This window comes from Musca autumnalis, unplaced genomic scaffold (genome assembly GCF_047663935.1).
Source record: "Musca autumnalis isolate F117 unplaced genomic scaffold, ASM4766393v1 scaffold_2, whole genome shotgun sequence".
Taxonomy (NCBI): Eukaryota; Metazoa; Arthropoda; class Insecta; order Diptera; family Muscidae; genus Musca; species Musca autumnalis.
The window spans coordinates 120,128,151-120,151,352 of record NW_027411755.1 but is presented as its reverse complement, the minus strand read 5'-3'; the positions used below and the strand labels follow the sequence as shown (position 1 = coordinate 120,151,352).

General features: G+C 36.5%; 1 protein-coding gene across 13 annotated transcripts in view; it reads left to right on the top strand.

Moving 5' to 3' along the window:
* Wdr62 (WD repeat domain 62) overlaps positions 1-23,202 on the top strand; it is a 480,266-nt gene that overhangs the window by 138,469 nt on the left and 318,595 nt on the right. For 2 of the 13 annotated variants that reach the window (XM_073969155.1, XM_073969153.1), the window contains exon 3: positions 13,491-13,563. The exons of the other annotated variants lie outside the window; for them this stretch is intronic. The gene's annotated coding sequence lies outside the window, so the exon portion shown is untranslated. The remainder of the gene's footprint in view (positions 1-13,490; positions 13,564-23,202) is intronic. 13 annotated transcript variants of the gene reach the window in all.

Below are 23,202 nucleotides of genomic sequence, written 5' to 3'. Positions count from 1 at the left end.
GTAAGTATGAATATTCTTTCACTGTGAATCGATTACACTGTCATACCACACAGGCGCCGCATAGCTTATGACAAATCGGTATATTTTGTAAGATGTCAACAAGTCAGTAGCCAAGTGCAGGGGCCAGCGATTTGAGGACTTTATTCCTATTTCTGATCTTGTCGCAAATTGCCCTGGCTTGATCGGAAAACTTGCTGTCGAACGTTACTCATGGGGTAGTTAGTGGTCGGAATCTGGACACTATCCACTAACTTTACTAATATGTTCAAGCGGAGCCTCATTTCAGCCGTTTAGGTGTTGACCAATTTGGCAGTGGATTTAGCGACGGATATTTTCATATTCCCCAGATGGACGAACTGCACTAAGTCAGCCATGTAGATATTTAACCTATCACATGTCTCATGGATGGTGGGACCCGACTCCAAGATCGTGCAATACTCCACATACATTACGATATCTATGCCGTCTGTTTCGGAGGTCTCGCCTTGGAGAACTTCTGTTTCACTCTACGGGTCTTGGACTTCTTTTTATCAGAATTCCAATAACGACCGGCATCCATATATATAGTTGATTGTTCGAAGTTTCAAACACGGCTGGAGTCTTCTTTATATCCTTGAACAGCTTGGCATTGTTGACGGTATCGAAGGCCTGCGATAAGTCCAGAGTTCAGCTCTCGACTGATATATGTAGGTGAGCATGGCGTGTAATTCTGTTGTGATACTGTGCTTTTTCCTGTGCTTTCAAATATTCAACTAAGGGTTCATCCAGTTGCTTAAGCATTACCATTGACATTCGGTGCGTGCCCAATGCTTTGGATAATTTCGCGTTTCGGTTGATGTTGCAACATCGCACATCGTAAATTTTGGTGGTATCTCCACGGCTAGGAGGGCCTATCACTTTCGGGTGTGCTCTATAAATTGCCAACTCTTCGACTCTGTATATGTCACGCCTTTGAAAGTAACGACCGTTCGATCAACCGTTGCCCACAATTTACTCAATCCCGTGCCAATGTTGCATTACTTTAGTTGGGCTAACCGCTTTTTCTGCTTATGTTCGTCTACTAGCCTTTTGGCTCCAAAATTATGTCTGGCGTGCGCATCCCCATGTAGTGGTTGTTGATGTTTTAGCATCATAGAAACCTTCGCAAAAGTTTGATGCTGGGTTGGTAGCCGTTGGCCGAAACACTGCGGTACGCAAGAACCCGCCGCCATGGATATACTGGTAGAAGAGCCTTAGTTCAGGGTGCAAAATGTGGAGCTATCAATTTGCTCGGTCAATGTTGTACTCCTCTGATCATTGCCTAGGATGATGACCATTGAAATTCCCTAGCACCAGATTGTTATTGGTTTCCAAAAGCGAACTAATATGAGGCATTTAACACAGGGCACAACTCTAATACACATTAAGCAGATCTACCTCTACACTCCCACACTTTAATATAATTCCATATATCGGTCACTAGGGTCAAACTCAAGTGATGTTGGTTTGTACTGGACAGACTGATGTATAATGAAGACAAGTCCTCCTCCTCCGCTTCTTGTACGATCCTTCCGCAAATCGTCGTAATCATCGCAATGTTGCAACCAACAGGTCACGTGATGACATAATGTTTCTCCGACTCATAAAACCTTAAATTTCGCTGACTTTGTTGCGAAAACCGTTGCAATTGAATTTCAGGAACAATGCATTCTCGGGGCGCTAAACAACTGACCGACGAAGAAGTTGACTCCACGCTCGAAGATGTTGTGAGCAACAAACTCCTTATATCGCAGTATTAATGGAGGCTGCTAAGACCACAGTTGCCTCAGAAGTGCACCCATTTCCTACATCCATTACATTTCACCGATTTCGACATATGGTGGATGCGAATCTGGCAAACGGAACAGATCAATGGCCCGGTGTTCATCTATGTCCCGCCACGAATCCCGGTGAAAGATTCTTCCAGGTCAATCAGGTACATAGAACCACCATGGTATTCTGTATGCACCCAGCTAACATTTTTTCCGAATTCGGAAAGAAACTCTGCACAAGTTTCCAATTCTGATGACGAATTCGTTCCGAAATCGGAACAAACTTGTGTGAAGGTTCCCAAGAATTCGGGAAGTTTTGTCAAAAAAAATAATCGGCATTATCTTTCCGAATAAAAAAAAACTTGAATGAAAATATTGGAAATTTTAAGGAAATTTTCGATTTTCTGCACAATTTCGGACAAAACTCTAAAGGAAGGTTCGAAAACTTTTCGTTTTTCAAATGCAAATGTATTTTTATACATTAACGGATATTTGGCCGTTGAAATGTATTTCTTCATGACAAACGCCATTGGGTTCGAGTCCTTGGCTTTCCTTTTTCACTTGCAAAAAATTTCAGATCATCAAGCTTAACTCTAAACGAGAAAATTAATAAAAATCATTAAAATGATCTTCGCCCTAACAGGCAAAAATTCAAAAAAAATAATTTAAATAATTTGCAGAAATTTTCAGACAAACGATTGGTTTATCCGACAATATTTGGAGAACAGAATGTGTGTTGTAAATATAGTGTCAGATTCGGTATGCAATATTTTCCCTGCAACAATAGTTTTGTTATAGTGGACAATATATTTAAAATATGTAACTATTTTGGTTCATACAGCCAGGTTGGCGAATACGTTAGTATCTTCATAAAAGAAATGTTGATCCATGGGCAGCTTATGCTTATGTGTATCACATGGTATCACAAGTAGTCTTTGCTTAATTGTTTTCGTTTGCGTTGTTGTGTTGTAAAACTGACCGTTTTTAGCCTTCATCAACATTTATATTAAAGCTATTTGAAAAAGGTATATGCGAATTATGTACAACCAATATCAAAAGTTATCAACTGATTTCCTACTTGTGTTGTAAGAGATTTTTGTTAATGAATTCTTTTGTTGGAAGAAAGATAGTTGTTTTAGATTTATTGAACAAAACAAGTAAACGGTGTGACAAAAATAAGTATTGTTGCTCTAAAAAACCAAAATATTCGTTCTCAGCCTGCAAGAACGAATATGATCAGAGCAACGTATTGTATAGTAAATATATAAAAATATATATTCTTGCTGCAACCATATATTTAGCAAGAAACTGTGTTATTATGTGAGTTAAACCAACAATATTTATGTCTATTTTTTATATTTTTACTTTTTTACAATACCTTGTTATGGTCTCAAAATATGTTTGTTAGAACTATAATTTATTCTCTGTGTGTATATTGGTTTTGTATTTCATGAATTTCTAATTAAATTAATTGAAATATTATGAGTTCGAAATTAAACCGACAGAATACAAAACAATTGTCTGTCCTGCTGAATGAGCGGAACGTTGGTTGGACACGCAATATAAATCCCTTCTATCGAACATTAAACATAGAAGCAAATTCTTAACACTTCAATGCAAATTTTCAGAATTTAATAGCACAAAGTTTATGGGAAATTGAAAATTGTGTGGATGGCTGGTGGAAATTTTAATCCCATTCCGACACGGCATTTCCATGTAATTCTGCTGGTTCCATGGCGCATACTTCAATTACAGAGATAAGCTTATGGAAATTCTTATTTGATTTTATCTCAAAGGTAGCAGAACTATTTCCATTCCCATGGTCCGTTCAGCAGAAGCCAAACACGTTACGTACGTTACAATTTCAAGAAACTCTTATGTCCGCACAGAGTACATCGTTTATTTGACAGTTCTCTATTAAATATTGACACCTTTCGCTGTGTGCCGTGTGATGCATGTGCCACCGCGACACATCTGGTGTTGATGAACAACTCACAGACATATTTTTTGTAATTAAAACCGATATATTTCATTCATTTCGTTTGAAGCTCAAACTGCATTACAGCCCAGCCATCCATCAAACCTCCGACCCCCCTCTACTCCACAGCAAACATATGTTGCTTGTGGTATGCAGTGATTTGCAATTCATTTGAATTTGCGCCACTTGCTGCACACTGGGCTTTCTTTGGTGGCACAACGATGGATGTGGAGTGATGTGTTGTGCAGTGTCGTTGCACCCATGTGGATTCCTCCATATCATGTGGCACAGACATATGATTTCTTTATTTATGTTACCGTTATGAATTGTTTTGTTATGGAGCCCTGGAATTTGTTCTCAGCCTACGACGTTGTTTGCTGCTGCTGTTGTTGTTGCTGTTTCATAGCAACATAAAATGAACATGTCTTCCTGTCAGACGCCAACTGCATGCTGTGAATATGAAATGGTGTGCGGTGTGAAATGCCTGAGAATTTACATTTTAACATTTCATAAATATTTGCAACTTGAATTCTATGTCATATTTTTCGCCATAGATATTTAACTAAAATTGTTATGACTAACTGTCTGCCATTCCGCCAACTATCCAATATATGGTTGCCTTAGTTATTTTTGTTGTCGAATTTCCACAGGGAAATGTGGCTTAACGCTCTTTGGTGATTGTTGTAAAATTCTGGTGGGATTGGCTTTCTGTTGTGTTTTTTGTCTAACAAGGCAATCAAAGGTGTTACAGATATCACTGTGTTTTTCTCAACGTTTGTTGTTGTATTTACAGAATCTCCTTCATAGTTTTGGTAATGCTTCCGTTTTCAAATCTACATATTAAAAGCACAGTTATTTATATTAATTGGTGCTTCTAACAGACACTTTCTGAAAGAAATTCAGGTACCTTAGACCCTTTCTGAAAGAAAGGGTGCTTCTTAGACCCTTTCTAAAAGAAAGGATGCTTCTATAGACCTTTTCTGAAAGAAATGGTGCTTCTATAGACCCTTTCTGAAAGAAAGAATGCTTCTATAGACCCCTTCTGAAAGAAAGGGTGCATCTATAGATCCTTTCTGAAAGAAAGTGTGCTTCTATGGACCCTTTCTGAAAGAAAGGGTGCTTATATAGACCCTCTCTGAGAGAAAGGGTGCTTCTATAGACCCTTCCTGATAGAAATGGTGCTTCTATAGACCCTTCCTGAAAGAAAGGGTGCTTTTATAGAAAGAAAGGGTGCTTTTATAGAAAGAAAGGGTGCTTTTATAGAAAGAAAGGGTGCTTTTATAGAAAGAAAGGGTGCTTTTATAGAAAGAAAGGGTGCTTTTATAGAAAGAAAGGGTGCTTTTATAGAAAGAAAGGGTGCTTTTATAGAAAGAAATGGTGCTTTTATAGAAAGAAAGGGTGCTTTTATAGAAAGAAATGGTGCTTTTATAGAAAGAAAGGGTGCTTTTATAGAAAGAAAGGGTGCTTTTAAAGAAAGAAAGGGTGTTCCTATAACCCTTTCTGAAAGAGAGGGTACTTCTGTAGACCTTTTCTGAAAGAAAGAGAGCGCTTCTATAGACTCTTTGGGAAAGAAAGAGTGCTTCTATAGACCATTTCGAAAAGAAAGTGTGCTTCTATAGACCCTTTCAGAAAGTTTCTATAGAAGCACGCTCTATAGAAACTTTCTGAAAGAAAGGGTGCTTCTATAGAAACTTTCTGAAAGAAAGGGTTCTTCTATAGAAACTTTCTGAAAGAAAGGGTTCTTCTATGGAAAAGTTCTGAAAGAAATGGTGCTTCTATAGAAACTTTCTGAAAGAAAGGGTTCATCTATAGAAACTTTCTGAAAGAAAGGGTTCTTCTATAGAAACTTTCTGAAAGAAAGGGTGCTTCTTTAGAGGTCCTATAGCTTTTGTAGACCCTTTGTGAAAGAAAGGGTGCTTTTGTAGACCCTTTGTGAAAGAAAGGGTGCTTCTATGGAAACGTTCTGAAAGAAAGTGTGCTTCTATAGAAACTTTCTGAAAGAAAGGGTTCTTCTATAGAAATTTTCTGAAAGAAAGGGTTCTTCTATAGAAACTTTCTGAAAGAAAGGGTTCTTCTATAGAAACTTTGTGAAAGAAAGGGTTCTTCTATAGAAACTTTTTGAAAGAAAGGGGGCTTCTTTAGAGGTCCTATAGCTTTTGTAGACCCTTTGTGAAAGAAAGGGTGCTTCTATAGACCCCTTCTGAGAGAAAGGGTGCTTCTATGGACCATTTCTGAAAGAAATTGTGCCTCTAGGGACCCTTTCTGAAAGAAAGGGTGCTCCTATAGACCCTTTCTGAAAGATAGTGTTCTTCTATAGACCCTTTCTGAAAGAGAGTGTTCTTCTGTAGACCCTTTCTGAACAGACTTTCATTCTTTTGGCTTCTTTTACCTCATTAACATTATGATTGTAATATTAAGTTTCCTTCCAAATTGTGTGATTGATTTCCACCACTCAGTCATTACAAAGACCAAAAAGAAATTGTCGCTTTAATTTATAATCATCGTATAAAATATTTTGTTTTCTGTTTTCTTTTTTTAATAAAGCCAGCAACGACGCAACTCACGTCATTACATACCGTTATGCCTAAATGACTTTCTGCAGATACCGGCAAAATTTTGCCAAATTCTGACAACTTCCACTCCGCGTGGCATGTGTTGGCTTGGCTGGCTGGCCTGGCCATTGGAACAAGTTTTACTTGGTTGTGCCAAACCAAGTGTTAAAAATTGAAGAAACAAAAAAAAAAAAAAAAAAATAAATAAAAAAATACGGAGTACATAAAACGTGTTGTACGACGGACGACGATCTTGACTGTTTTTCTTACAAAATAAATGAATGAAAACGAAACAAAAATTATGCGAAAAAAACAGAATAAAATGTATAATGTCTTGAAGACGGTCGGTCGTCTGTTTGTTTTCTACTCGTTTTTTTATTATCAACTACGATAAAACGAACAAAATGACAATAACAGCTGCTGATGATATAAACAAAAATAATGTAGAAGATGAAAAACGGCAAAATAATCAGTCGCAGAATACCTTTACGATGTGTTTTTCTTCGTTTCGGTCAAAAGCCAGTTAGATTATTTTTGGCACAGAAATCTACGCTGAATGGTGGGATATGGCATTCGAGCGGAATTGTAATGTAGGGACTGAGATATCATAACTTTTGCTCTCATATCAGATACGTTCTTCTGTTTTTTTTTCATGGGAAAATATTGAATTGGTAAGAAAAAAAAAAACATGCGCTTCGAATTTATCTGATATTCACACCAAACACTTTGTGTGACGGAAATTTGTTATCTTGAAATTTGACATTTTTCTCACAAGTATATATTTTTATGAATAAAAAAACAAGCAAGAAAGTATCAGTCAGGTTTGCCGACAGCCTCGGACCTAAAGAAAAGAAACAAATTCGTCTATAGGAGGCTTTTTTTAATTTGTTGGGCCAATTTCTCTGGAAGTATGGATTTGGCCCGAAAAAAAATTTATTGTCTTAACTAGGGCCGCATATACAACTTGTAGCCAAAAATTTAAAAACGATCCTAGACCAACTCTTTAACTGCACTCTTTCCAAACTTTGTGTGGGAGGTACCCGAAAGAGTGGTCCGATGTAGTCGATACTCGGACATAATTCAAGGCTACAAAAAATAATACGATGTACAACGTTTGCACCAAATCGGTTTCTCCCTTCGAGGGTTATCAGACGTACTACCCAGTTTAGTTGGCACCGGCAGGCTTTTTTAAGGATTTTAGGCCATTATCGTAGGAAGTATGGACTTGCCCCACAAAAAAATTGAGCCGTCGTAACAGGGTCCGCAACCTTTTGGAAAAAAATTTTCAAAACCATCCGTACTGTGCTTTTCCCATATTTTGTGTGGGACAAGACCGAAGGACAAGACCGATATAGCCCATATTCCAATCTAATACAATAGATGAAATTATACAATGTACAAAGTTTTGACGAGAGAATTTGTCATTTTAGTTGGTTCCGTCAAGGTTTTTTGGAGCTTTAAGGCCATTATCTCAGGAAGTTTGGAAAAAAATGTACCATCGTAAAGGGCGCCGTAAGGACCAAATGCGGGAAAAAATTTCAAAACGATCCGAAAGAAAATTTCAAACTTTACTTTTTCCGAATTTTGTGTGGTGGGGACCCGAACGAGTGGACGGATATAGTTCATATTCGAACCCGATCTATGCCTGAAAGTAATATTACCATATCCAAGTAATGTCAAATTCGGTTACTCCCTCCAAGAGTTATCATGCGCACCATTTAGGAGGTGCTGGATTGAGCGTACCGATATTAAACAAAATATTACTCATTCCCCTCACCAGCAGTTACTCACTTCTAAGTTGACGCACTACAGCACATTTGTTCTATAAGCCAAACTAAGATAAGACGTCTATTGTTCTCTATTTGTTGCTTTATTTCTCCAATTTGGAATACCGCCCCTTTCGACCTCTTCTTCCACTTGTTTACTCCATCGAAGCATCGTCTATCCATTTATACACCTTTCTAGCGGTTTCATCACCGCACATTCTTATGACATGGCCCAGCCAACGCAATCGTTATATCTCGATAAGTTTAACCCTACTGATGTTGTTGTATATCCGATACAGCTATTGGTTCATACGACGGTGTATACACATTCAATGCAGATTGGCCCGTAGATCCTTCGAATAATTTTTTTCTCGAACACGCCAAGCACTGCGTTATGTGCTTGCGCAAGTACCAAGGCTTCGGAACCATATCTTACCGCATGTACTGTCAGTATTTTGTGAAGTGTTATTTTGTTTAACGAGATGTGACATTTTTTCTTTTAAACAGCTTACTTAGACCAAAGTATCATGTGTTGGACAGTACTATTACATATTCTTTTTATTTCACAACTGATGTTGTTTGTTGTATTGATGGCGGTATCGAGGTAGTCAAAATCTTTAACTACCTAAAAATTATAGGTCCAAACTTTCACAGTTTTACCAAGTTGCAATTGCAATTGCACGTTGATACCATCTACTGTGTCTTTTCGCCGTTTACTGCCAGACCCACTTTAGCAGATTCTCCTTCGACCTTGTTAAATGTATTAGTTAATTCCTTTATCGATCGGCCCATGATGTCAATATCGTCAACAAAAGCAAGTAACATGGGGCCATTGGTGTAGATTGTGCGATTTCTTTTAACGTTTGCCTCTCGTATAACCTTTTACAGCAGGGTGTTGAAGAGATCACACGAAAGGCTGTCTCCTTTTCTGAAACCTACTTTGGTATTAAACTTTTCGGAGAAGTTCTTTCCTATTTAACTGTGGACCTTGTGTTGGATAATGTAATCTCACAACGACATGGCTTGGAATATCTTTGAACGTAGGGGGTTGTCCAAGGTTGCTTTATAATCGACAAACAGATGGAAGGTGTCGATCTGCATATCTTGGATCTTCTCCAGGATTTTTCGCAGGATAAATATCTGGTCAATGGTGGATTTGTCAGGTTTAAAGCTGAATTGGTATGGCCCAATTATTTCGTTGACCATAGGCGTTAGTCGTTCGCACAATATCCCTGACACTATTTTATGAGCAATAGGAAGCAAGCAGACTTATGACCCTTCTTCCTGCCAGATGGTGTCAACTAGCTGATGCATACACCTTATCACCCTGTCGCCTCCGGTTGTGAACAGCTCGGCTTTAGTCGGTTTATTGCTGTCTTTACGGTAGTGGACAATACGTGGAGTGGACAATACTTTGCCATTGTGCTGATATGTTATCGGGGCGAGGAGTGCTTTGATTAAGCATTTGGGCCAGTTGAGTGGAATATGTTGCGGCTATCAGTTGTGATTGCAGCTTACCGATGTCCAACTTTCGTGTTGTGTCTGTTCGTACTCTACTTGTTTCTTATATTCGGTTACGCACCTTTGCTGCAAAAAGTGGAGATGCGAGTCGATGTTGCTCCTCGGAACGATTATACATTCAACACGTTCCATGAATGTGTTCAATCTATTACAATTTGATAAATTTGTTTTCCTGGCTCCCTATGAATGTCGAGATGCTTAAATCTGGTGCTGATAGCTACCACGTTTTAACTGCCCCAAAGTGTATCAGCCTCATTCAATTGCCACATGCTTAACTGTGGGAACTGAATTTCCTGAATGCCGGGCGAAAGATATTCTGCTTCCCATTTTTGGCATTAAAACGGCTTTGAATAATTTGAATGTCATGGACAGGTCATATGCATCTTCCAAGCGCTAGTAAAATATATCTTTGGTCTGTTCATCTTTGTCTGGGAGCATGAGCGCAAATTAAGCTGATGTTGACGAATTTTGCTTTTATCCGTATTGCAGCAAGTCTTTCATTCATGAAGGTGGAGATCAGAATTTTAACCTCCCACAGAGGGGAAACGTAGGCCTAAAGTTGCTCAAAACTCAAAATATGAAAATCGTTTTTTATGAAAAAAATTTTGATAAACGGCAACCAGACTCTTTTCTACATTTGCTATAACCATCCTCGACTTTGTAAGATTAACCAATCCAATGCAGCAGTCGATTGAACTCAGCCATACTGAAAACAAAAAGTAAATTTTCGAAAACTAAGAAATTAGGTGAACATTAAAATGACATTATTTTCGCGAAAATTTATATTTTTCAAGATTTATTGTTTTTGTACAGTCTCCGAACAATATTAGCATTTAAAATGTTCAGATTGATTTTACATCTTTGCTCTTTAATAATGGTGATACATATCCTCTTTATGAAATTTTTTTATGATAATTTTTAATATTACTACAATTTCAATAGTGAAAAAGTCTATTTCCCCGTCGTTTCCCGACCATAGTTTCTTCTTATGTTTTATGCGCTTGAGTCTCAAATATCAGATTCAATCATAAAAAATTGCGCATATTTGCGCCATTCCGAAAAAATCTAATTTTTCTCAACTAAAATATGAAATATTTTTATATGGAATTGCAAGGTTTACTCACACTAAGTTTTGTTCCGCCTTATAACCGGGACTCTTATTTGAGGCGTTCAGAGCACACTTCGACTAACTCCATAAAACAAAAAGTTGAGAAAAGCAATGATGAAATGTATATTGTTTTTTAAAATTCCCCTGATAATATGGATTCAAATATATAATGTAGAATGCATAATAGCACGTATAGCTTTCATCTAACGGTATATAAAATAAAAAAAATAGCCAACAAACAATCGTTAGAAATATTGTGGTAATGGTGGGGTTAATCGAAGGTCCACTGAAAAAAGGTCTTGAATTTTTTCGGCAAGGAAAATTGCCTAATATAAATATGGACTTATTTGTGTTTGAACCAGAGATGCTCTGCTTTTTTAAGTTTTCGACGGTCACAAAGTTGTAAACGTCAAAAACATCATATACCAGTTGAAAACGTATAAAAAGTAGTAAACGTCATAAACCTCAAAAATGCTATTTATCACCACATTTTTTACTTCAAACTAATTGCAAAAACTTGTTTTTATATTAAAATGCATAATAAAAAACTCAAATGTTAATTGTCTTTAATTTTTAATAAACTAAAATAATTAAACAGTAAATTGGATGACGCACGCCATCTACCGTACAATCTGCACACTTCCACTACTTTGCGTGTGTTGCATCTGTCTACAAAGTGATTTTGTTTATTTTGTCGAAAACCTTGTTTTGGCTAGGTTTACGACGTTTCCGACGTATGTAATATACGTCAAAAATGTATGTCATATACGTCATAATTTCCTAAAGACCATCTATGGATTCAACAAAAGCCGAAAGAGCATTGAATGTAAAAATGTACACGTTGCGAGCAGAGCTACATTTGAATGTGGAGTTAATCGAAGTGTGCACTGAAAAAAATTGCATATTATTCAGTGGTCAAAAAAAACTTGTTATTTAAAGGTGCTCATCTTTATTATTCAGGAAAGATATTATAATCATAAATAGATACGGCTATATCAAAGGCTTTGACACTAAAATCTCAAATTTTTCAAAAAGTGGAGTTAGTCGAAGTGTGCACTGAGCGGCTCATTTATCAGACTAAACTAACACCTATCAAATATGTTTGAATAACTCAAAAACATTCACGGCTTTTCTCATGTGAATTGAAAAAAATTAAATTTAAGTAAGTTTCAAAAAATAAAATTTGGAATGAAATATATGCATATGGGACTATATATACATCTGTACCGATTTGTTTGAAAATTGGCTCAATGTTTTTTAGGCTAGTTCAGGTTGCATGTGTCAAATTTCAGTGATTTTGGTGCATTTTTATCTCACATCAGATGCGAATGTATATGGAAGCTGCATCCAAATCTGGACCGATTGTCATTATTTTCTATAGGATTATTCTTTGTACAGAAGATATGCTTTGTACAAAATTTTATATCAATCCGACTATAAATGAGCTTTCTAGGGCTGTGCCTCCGAGCAACTACAATTCCGCAACCAAACTCATGCTCTGTTTCATGTCAACTATAATATGAGAGGAACTAAAAAATTTGAGCCTAGGCAACATGCAGGTCGCCAGGCGTCATTTGACATTTTTTTTGTTTTGGACAGTTGTTGTTGCTTACAGTGAAATGAAAAAATCACTTTGAAAAAAAAAAAATGGAATTTACTTTTGAATATTTTCGTCCGATAATATTTCACAACTTTAGGCATGGATAATCACGGTAAGAGTTCATCGATCAAATTAAATCTTTGTATGTCGATAAAGGACCATCCTATAGCACTATGAAAAACTGGTTTAAAGAATTCAATCGTGGCCGACACTCGCCAAAAAACGAAGTTCATGAGGGTCGTCCAAAAACGATAGTTGTGCCAGAAAAAATTAAGACGTCCGTGAACGGATAATGCAAGATCACCAAGTTATGTACCGTGAGATAGCGGCATTCTTGGGCATTTATTCCCCCAACTAACATTTCATATTGCATGAACACTTGGCACCAAATATTGGGTTTTTCTCGTTGGAACCTGTGTTGATCGGTGCAAGATTTCGGAAAAATACGATCGCGGTGCTTAAAAAGACGTTTATAAGATGGATCCAGGAGACGAATCATTTAACTATGCGTATGAACCAAAAAAGCGTCCAGAAACCATGTTTTGGAGGTGTCTGAATCAATCCACTGTAAACAACCCAACAGATGGTCGTATGTCAAACTCGTACTCATCGTATTTATTGTATGGCTGTAATGTCGGCCTTGTACTTTTAAAGTTCATCTGCCAGTTCGTAAACTGCACCTTCTCTATGAAGGTGCGAAGATTCCATGTGCAGATTCGCAGATTGCGGTCCTTAAAACGTTTGGGTGGTCGTCAACTTTAGAGTCGTTATTCATAATATGTTGCTCTTTGGAGCAACCCAAGCAAGTTTTTATCGTTCTTATGGGCAAACGCGCGGCACATGTTAACTCGGGGGTTAAAACAGCTTCCCAGGTGACACCACGGGGAGGTGTCCACTTGAGATGAAAGAGGGACCAAGATGAGTCTTGTTGGCCTATTCTGTAACTTTTTGACAACTTTACTCATTGTTTATTTTACAATAATTTCATTTGTTTGTTTTGTAGTTGTTACAAAAACAAAAGAAATTTTAACAACTTTTCTATCGATAAAAGTTACAGAATTCCTATAGTGGGCTTTGCCATGCAGGCTCTCCCTGCACTAGATATTTACTACCGACAACTAAAAATCTCATAGTGAGTTGTTATTAATTAATATTTTTTATTTTCTTTATTTCAGGTAATATTGACGGCAGGTTTACCGGCAAAGTAATAATCCATAAATATCCAACTAAATTTTTCCGCCCATTTTGGTAAGAATTAAAGACCGCAAATATTTTTTCCATCTTGGAATTACATCACTAAACTCCAAGCAGAATCATAAAATTTGTTTATTGTGCAATCCACACTTTTTTGTATACATATATTCTTACTATTGAGCAAACAACAAATGGAATAACAAAATACCAAGAAAATACCATTTAAATGTAAAGCAAACAAAAGGCAAGGCTCAAATAAGAGTATACGCAATTTTTTACCACAATACCCACTTTGTCATTGGCAAGCAACGTCATCGCAGAGGTACTACCTCCTCTACTGATCTAAAGAAGCAGTGCTAGCTGCTAGCTTCTTCAACACTTGTTGTTCTCCTTTGGGGTTTTGTGCTCATTGTTGTTTGTATTTAATTGGGATTGAGGCTTTTTGTGTTCCGCAAAAACAATGACAACGAATTGAGTCATCACAGAAACCAAGCGTTTCTCGCTTCTTGGCTTTTAAAGCTTTTTGTGTGTGTAAAGTAATTTGTTAACAGCAAAAACAACAACAACAAAAGGCAAAAACTCAAAACAAAACATTCTGTGTTGAAAAAATCGCACATGCAACTCTTTGATAAAAAAACAAAGGAAAAAGAAGAAAAATAGTCGGGAAATGGTTGCAGTGACAGGAAGGTTGCTTATCAGCCCACAAGGTATTTTAGAATGTGATTTTGTGTATTTGCAATTAGTTCAATCGTTAGTCAGTCCGATAAAAAACTAAACTGAATCAAATGTGATTTTCAAATATTTACGAAACACTTGTGACCTTATCCAAGTGCAGTTCGCTTCTTTTATAACATTGCATTACAACGAAATAGAGTGAAATGGGCAACTGCCGAGGTATAAGGTGCTGCCTATGCGCCTAACATAAAACCTTTTTAAGAACCATCAGTAGTAGCCTATTGCTAGACTTATACCCAACCAACATATCTCATGGTTTTAGCATCCACCAAATGTCAGCGCATTTTAAAATACTAATACTTCTAAAGTAATTGAGGATTCATATCTGACAACTGAGTGACGAACTTTAGGTAATTTTTTAAGTAAAATATTTATTTACTTACCATATACAAAATTATGCATGCTATTTAAAATAAAGTGATTAAGACAGCACTTTTGCATTTTACAATTTAACTTATTTTTTCTCATATTATTATTTAATTTTGTGTTGGCAGAGTTTATTGTCTTGTCTTATGACTTATTTTGTCAACATGTTCTCTTTTTTTAAAGGTCTTTAAACTTTTTCGAACAAGAAAATAAAATAATAAAGAAATTCAGCTAAAACAAAACTTTATTATAAAGAAGAAGGAAATTTCTTACGAGATATTTTCCGCAATGTTGAACTATGCGAGAAAAATGAAATCAAAGAGGAAGAAGAAAAAAACTTGGAGTATTTGTAGAAAATTAGACAAACAAATTTGGCATATAAACAATTCTTGTTGGCCTATTATATGGTCAATTAGTGTTGAAAACACAATCATTGAAAAGTTTGATTTCTTCAAAACTTTGAGTTTTTTTTTTTTTTTTTTTTTTGAAAATAGTTATTGCGGTCGTACGTAAATTGGAGTATGTAAAGGGTGTTTTTTTAAGCCCGATAGAACTTGAAATTGTAATAAATAACACAAAAAATTAAATTGTAATCAATTTTTTTTTATTCGAAAGATCAATACGTGACATTAACATTTGAAAATGATTTCGGGCATTTGGGCACCGCGGCTGTTCTTGACGAAGTGCATTCTGGACGTCCAATTTTTGGCCACTTTTTCGAGCACTGCTGGCCGTATGTCACGAATAACACGAACAATGCTGGCCTCCAAGGCATCAATTGTTGCTGTTTATCAGCATAAACCAGTGACTTCACGTAGCCCCACAGGAAATAATCGAGAGGTGTCAAATCGCACGACCTTGGAGGCCAATTGACAGGCCCACTTCTCGAAATCAACTTATCGCCAAATTTTGATTTCAATAAGTCGATGGTTGCGTTCGCCGTATGGCACTTAGCGCCATCCTGTTGAAACCACATCTCCTCCGGATCAATGTCATCCATATTTTCAAACAAAAAATCATTGATCATGGTCCGGTAACGATCTCCATTGACCGTAACGCGAGCTCCGGCCTCATTTTTGAAGAAATAAGGTCCGATGATGCCACCTGCGTGAAAACCGCACCATACGGTGCATTTTTCTGGATGTAATGGAGTCTGTAGGGTCTCTTGTGGATTGGTCTCACTCCATATGCGACAATTTTGTTTATTAACAAACACGTTAAGCCAAAAATGCGCTTGTTCAGATGGACGATTATGATATACGCCATACAAATGACGAAGTCGTCTATAAGTTGCGCGAATCGACGACTGATTTTCAAAGTAAATTTGGATAATTTCGTAGCGTTGTTCAAGCTTGAGTCTATTCATGATGATTTGTCAGAGTATACTGAAACTAATAAAAAAAGTTTCATCAAAATTTAATTTTTTGTGTTACTTTTTACAATTTAAAGTTCTAAAGCTTAAAAAAACACGCTTTATTTGTAATACAGCTATATATTAGAGATGCGCTGCCGAAAAATCTTTCGCTATTTCAACTTAATTAAAACAAGTAGAATATGTAGTATCAGTAGACTTTCCCGACAGAGATATACCCTAAGTCTGTGAAAAACGCAAAGTTTGCGTCGCAAACCAATGTAGGTTTTTTTCAAGCCATTACTGTTGTTGTAAACCACGAGCACTATGAAAATGTATCCGCGAACACTTCTGAACCTTTTCCTAAGCCTAAGTGCTTGTTGTTGTGGGACTGCACTTAAGCAAAAATGTTGAACTTTTGTGAGAGATGTACCCGAAGATGTTTTCCAATATAGACATTGATGTACATGCATGGAAGAATGGTTGTGATGTGCAAAGCCTCGGTCAAATCGGATACTCAATTCGTAAGTTTTCGGTGCTCATCAGTCATTTGAGTTTGTGGCGGCAGGGTTATTTAGAGCTTTGAGACACAACAAGTGGGAAAAACGTTAAGTTCGGTCGGGCCGAACTGTTTATACCCTCCACCACAAATTTCAGCCATTTCGGTGGATTAATGTAGCCACAACCTTCAAAATACCGAAAATCGGAAGGTACCGTTTTATGGGGGCTATATGATGGCGTGGACCTATACCTACAAATTTCTGGGGGAAAGTTTTATACCCCCAACGAAGACTAAATAACAAATTTCAGCCATCTCGGTGTGATAATGAGGCCAAAACCTTAAAAATACCGAAAATCGGGAGATCTTGTCCTATCAAAACGTGGACCTATATAAACATTTTATGGCAGAAATGTTTCTTAGCCTCTGCAAACACAAAATACAAAGTTACAACCGATTCTGTTGTCAAATGGTACTAATATATTCAAAATATATTAAAATGACGCGTACTTTACGTATATGGGGCGTTATATGGGGGCTATACCAAAAAGTGGACCCATATAAACCAACTTTGGTAGGAATGTTTTTTGGCCTCTGGAGACACAAAACATTAAATTACAACCAATTCGGTGATAAAATGGAACAAATATCTTAAAAATTCCTTAAAACGACGACGAGTCATTTTGTATGGGGGCTATACGAAAGCGTGGACCTACATAGCCCGCTTTCAATACCAATAATAGATTTTCCCAAAATTTTATCCACCTACGTCAATCCGTTCGGACGCTAGAGTGATTTCCACAGACGGACGGACGGACAGACAGACAGACGGACAGACGGACGGACATGGCTATATCGATGTAGAATTGCACGCTGATCAAGATTATATATAGTTTGTGGGGTCTACAATGATTATTTCGAGTAGTTACAAACGTAATGACAAACTTAATATACCCCCGTCCTATGGTGGAGGGTATAAAAAATGTAGCGCCATAAAAGGGCCTTTACAAGCACAACATACTGGAAAATTTTCTATACCGTACTTGTGCACTTGTGTATTTAGACATTTTGTATGGGAAAGTACTCGAAGGAGTGGACCGATATGGCCCATATTCGAACCTGATACATGTCTAGAAAAAATATTACGATGTACCCCTCAAAATACCCCTCAGTAATGTAGGCGACATTTGCTGAGTATTTCAGCCAAGTTTTACATGGCTACAAGTGGCGTATTAAGACACGCCATTCGGACTCGGCGATAAGCAGTAGGTCCCATATCATTGAGCTAATATGAATCGGGGTGCACTCATTGATATGAAAGAAGTCTTCCTTGTCCCGTCTGTGATGTTGGTGGAACAATTATTATTATCTTCTGGGGTTGGATCTGTGGTATTTTCATCGTCTTCGTTACTACTGGAACTATTGGATACCAAAAGTTTCTTCCCATAACCATAACAGATACAGATTATGTGTTCAATCTGTATCTGTTACTACATTACCTTTAGGTATAGGTAATGGAAAGCAATAATCGATTTTTCGACTTTTCGATTTTGGTCTAAAATTAAAAACGCGATTTTTCAGTCTTGCGATTATTTCAGTTGTCTTAAAACTCAACTTTCGACTTTTTCATAACCGCAGAAAATCGTTTGTAATCGACTATTCGTCGATTTTCGAGTTTTCTTTTGAAATTGTAAAACCGCCAAAAGTGTAAAACCGCCAAGTCCACGATCTATGGGCAAACTCGAACAAGATAATCGATTATGCGATTTTCCCTCCAGACAAAAGTCCACTACTATTTTTATATTTTTGACTGCAAAAAGTCGATTAATCGATTAACCGAAAGTCGACTTACCTATCCCTAATTACCTTGCGGTTGTCAATTTGACAACAAGATGGTTTTAACGGTTTCGAACACGTTTGTAGTCGAAATATTAAAGATCCATGTGCTCATATTGACACCATTAGTGGTCAGATTCGAAAAAATTACAACACCCGTCGTAAAATATGTCTTTGGTCTGTTCGTCCTTGTCTTCAGTGGGAGCGTGTGTGAGGAGTTCTCAACTGTAGAGGGGTTTGTTTTTGTCTTTGATTTTGCATAGTAGGGTTTTTTTATTAGCGTGGGTTGCTAACCCGACACCCAACCTTTTTTCATCCTCTACGTCACTCCTACGAACCCATCATTTTACCCGAAATAGTTAGGTATTCTATGACCACTAAAAGTCGTCAACTAAGCTATGAAACCTATGTTCTATTATTAGAATTTTAAGCTGAAGTGAATTCAATTTCACTACACTTCGCAATTTTATTTTGTCCTCTGCCGGAATTGAATATGCGAACTTCTGATTTGTAGATAAACTCACTGCAATTGTGCCATGCTTACGAACATTTGTGTTCCTTAAATGCACGCATGAACACTAAAAACTTTTTGTATTTTTGTTATCAAAAAACTCGTTTGCAGACGTTGAGCGTTGAACACCCAACTCTCGTTTGGAAACATTCGCTTTGCGTCGCCGTTCGCATTACTTAGTAATGAGTAAAATAACTATGTTTGCCTTGTAAAATTTTAAAGGAAGTACTAATTTAGATCTATGTCTTACGAAGATCTATATAAAGTCGGACAGTAAGCTCGGGTGATTATTAAGTTTACTGTCAAAGTTCATTATTGTGAAATTCAAATCACATTAGTATAAAATCTATTAAGTCTATGGTCTAAAGTAGTCCAACTGGCCGACCTTATGTAGACCTTGGTACATACGCTATCGATACCCAACAAGCGAAGTCATACTCTCTATCTCTCCATGGCATACTTTCATTTTTAGGAAAATTAAAATAATGAATTTAAATCCACCACAGCATACTTCTCAATAGATTTATTTTAATGGGATTTTTCGTTATCCCCTCAGGTAAATAACATAAAAAAGAAAGAATAGCCAACAAAATGCAAACAAATTTTCTTTTCATTTTGTTTTCGGAGGCTTCGAAAAGCAATTCATTAAAAATATTGGTTTCCTTTCATTTTCTGATCATCGAAGTAATAAAAAAGAAGCAATGCCACACCAAATTACACTTGTGCTGTTGCAATGGCTTGCTGCTGCTATGCCAATGGAAAATGTAAAGAAAATCCGAAGTTGCAATCATCATTTCCACACCCTTATGAACTACTTTTACTTCGTTAGCAGATGCAAAATACTGGCTAAAGTTTTCAATTCAATGGCTTTTTCAAGTGTGGTGTAGCATAAAAATGAGTTTTTAATGATAAACGAAGTCGCGTCGCGTGATGTAGCTGAGAGTTTGGTTTCTTTCCATTTGCCATTAGTATGATTAGTTCTTAGCCTCAAAACCTTGGGTTCTTGGTGTTTTTTTGGTTTTATGAAAAATAAGTTAAATAAACTATCAAATTTATAATGTTACTGGGAGAAACTTCGGTGTTTCAGCGAAATTCTTAACTGTAGGTCGTTCGGTTAAATTCGATGTCATTGTGAAACATTAAAGGATATGTTAGCTCGATTAATTCAATTAATTAATAAAAAACTTTCATAAATAATGGCCTTCGTCCTAAAAACACAATAATAAATAAAGGATATAATTTAATGAGGATATAATTAATAAATAAAATTGTTCACTTGGCTAGAGGTACAAATTCTTTATATAACAAGTAAAAAAGTATCAGTCAGCTTTGCTGACAGAGATATACCCTCAGTCTGTGTATCGAAACAATTTTTTTCCCAAAAAACGTATGTATTTAGGGGGTTTAAAAATTGTGGATGTATGAAGGACAAAAATGTTGATTAGGATTAAAAATCAAAAGTTTTGCGGATGAGATACTTAAAGGAATGGATCGACATTGACCATTATGGAAGTGGATCTCCAGCCATTACATATGGTGCCATAGGGGGTTTTTACACCTTTCGGGCTGTTTTCTCAAAAAGTATGGACTTGCCCCTAAAAAAACTGTTACCGTCGTCATTGAGGCAGCGAATGCAAGTTGCTTCAACAATAATCAAAGTGATTCGATTGCAGGTCTTAAAGTGAAGTTATCCGAAATTTTGTGTGGGAGGTACCTGATGGAGTGGACAAATATAGTCCATATTTGAACCTGATCTATATCTGGTAGATATATTAGGATGTGTAAAGTATGGACCAATTCGGCCACTCCCTTCAAGAGTTACCGTATGAACAATTTTCCCGAATATTTTTGAACTTTTGTGGGGGAGGTACCTGAAGAAGTGGACCGATATAGCTATTGTTCGAACTTCAACTATGTTGGGACAAAATATTACTAAGGCCAAATTTTGGACCGAATCGGCAGATCCGTTCGAGAGTTATCTTTCCCTCCAACCACCTCACACGGTGTCATAGGGTTTTTTGCAACTTTCAGGTTATTTTCTCAGGAAGTGTGGACTTGCCCCTGATGAAACTTGTACCGTCGTATGGGGGGCAGTGAATATAAGTTTCATTTCACGATTTGCAAAGTATGGACCAAATCGGTTACTCCCTTCAAGAGTTATCGTACGTACAAATTTTCCGAACATTTTCGAACTTTTGTGGGGGAGGTACCGGAAGGAGTGGACCGAACTTAAACTAAGTTTGGACAAAATATTACGAAAGCCAAAATTAGGATCGAATCGATTGATCCGTTCGAGAGTTATCGTGCGCACCAGCCAGCCAGACAGACAGACGGACGGACATTGCTCAATCGACTCCAAATTGTCTGAAACACATTTCGTCCAAACATACTTGGGGTCTAAAACCATTATTTCGATGAGGCACATTTTGCCCGTATGAAAGTGTATATACCCTCGTTAGCATAAATGCTGAGGGTATAAAAATGCTGAAATAAAATATATGTAAATAGTTATTTATGAATGACTGGAAGTCTGGTTAGCATACTCCGAAAAGGCATCGAACCTAGAATATAAAAAAATTGGAAGATGTTCAGTATAGGTGCAAAGGTGCGATAGAAACTGAAGATTTTTAAGTTCATCCTAGAGTAAAAGATTTATTGAAATATGGTTAATATTTCCCAATTTTTAAACGCCATCTATTCTTGAACTACTATTTAAATAATAACAATTTGCAAGCATAGTTTTAGACGGCCTATATAAATTAAAATAATTGGTCTGTTCCAGAACTGCGAGAATCTACTATAAAGGAAAATTGTTATCGTAGTAAAAAATGGTAGCTTCTTGCAGGTTCTGGAACAGGCATAATAATAAACACGAAGAGTCCCAAATTTATTTAGTAATACTCATGGTATAGGTTAAGAGGTAGGTTTAGATGAAAACAATCTATAGAGCCCTGCTTTTCCTGATTTCCTAAAACGTCGAAATTACTAAACACAAAAGCAACAAGTGGGTTTGTTTATAATACCCTTTTTGAGCATTTTATAAAATACGCGAAAAATGAATGAAGTGTCAAGGTGTTTCCACATAATCGAATTGTGCATATTATGAAATGATTGTTTCAATGCAAAGATGAAGAATTTCTTCCATACAAATATTCTAAAAACAATTTTGAAATCATTGAATTCGATTGTTTCTAAAATTGTTTGTCATATTTTTCAAGCAATACACACACATACACAGATTGTGAACTTTGTTTTGACATTTTAGGAACACTCGAATAAAAAAAATTAAATTGACAGAAAGCTTTAGCTAACCTTTCTTATTAAACCATGGTAATACTAAGTTTAATAATAATGGCTGAAGCCAGAATATTGCGAATTTTCAACAGAATGAAGGATTTTCTAACTTCATTCTAGATTACCAGGGTGGTTAAAGATTGCTGATATTGCCCAATTATTTAAACGCCATCTAAGCGTGAAATCTTTACTTTACTTAATTGAATATATTCCCACTACAATAATACGAACTCAATATCTCAATAGTTCATTGAAATGTTGTGGAAATATTTATCGCACATATCACATTCAATTGTATTGCAGATACATCTCTCACAAATAATTGAACTTGTTACATCTTTTTCACTAAAACTATTTTTTCTTTTTTTTCATTGCAATCATATTCATATTTCTTCTCATGTTTCTTTTTTCCATTCGTCATAAATCATTTTCTTTTCAAATACAATGAAGCAAAACCAAACCGGTGTAAATTTCTTTTTCTCACTTTTTCGCTCAATTTGCATAAAGACTTGGAAAATAGCATCAGCAGCGGCAGCTCTAAAGAAATTTTCCATGTTTTGCATTAACGAATGGTATTTACATACCAGACCAGATGATGATTTAGATGTTAATTTTTTTCTTTTGGTTGATGTGGAAAACAGCAATCGTGGCAAGGGGAAGTGCGAAACTTTGGTTTCATCACAATATTTGCACATATTTTAGGTGTTTTTTGGGAAATGTGGTGTTAGACCTGTTGAAAATTTAGGGTACTTATAGCACACGGTGCTCTTGAATCAAATGTAAATGGAAGGTGCTTATACCTGGAAAGTTTTTGCGGATTCTGAAACTACAATGTTCATAGATGAGAAAAATTAAAAAAACTAAAAAAATCGCCGGAGCGCTTTTTAAATAAATCGCGATTCATGTTGGCATTTTTCAGGGTTTTTTAGGTTTTCACGATTTGCTTGGAAACCGCAAGTCCTATTGAAATGAGACTAAAGAAGATGTTGTAGCTATGAAAAGATTGACTTTTGTGGTGTCTTCGTAGTTTTTACCGTTATTGAGATATAGAAGTTCATATTAGGACATAGGATTGACTGTATCGCCTCCTTATAAAACAAT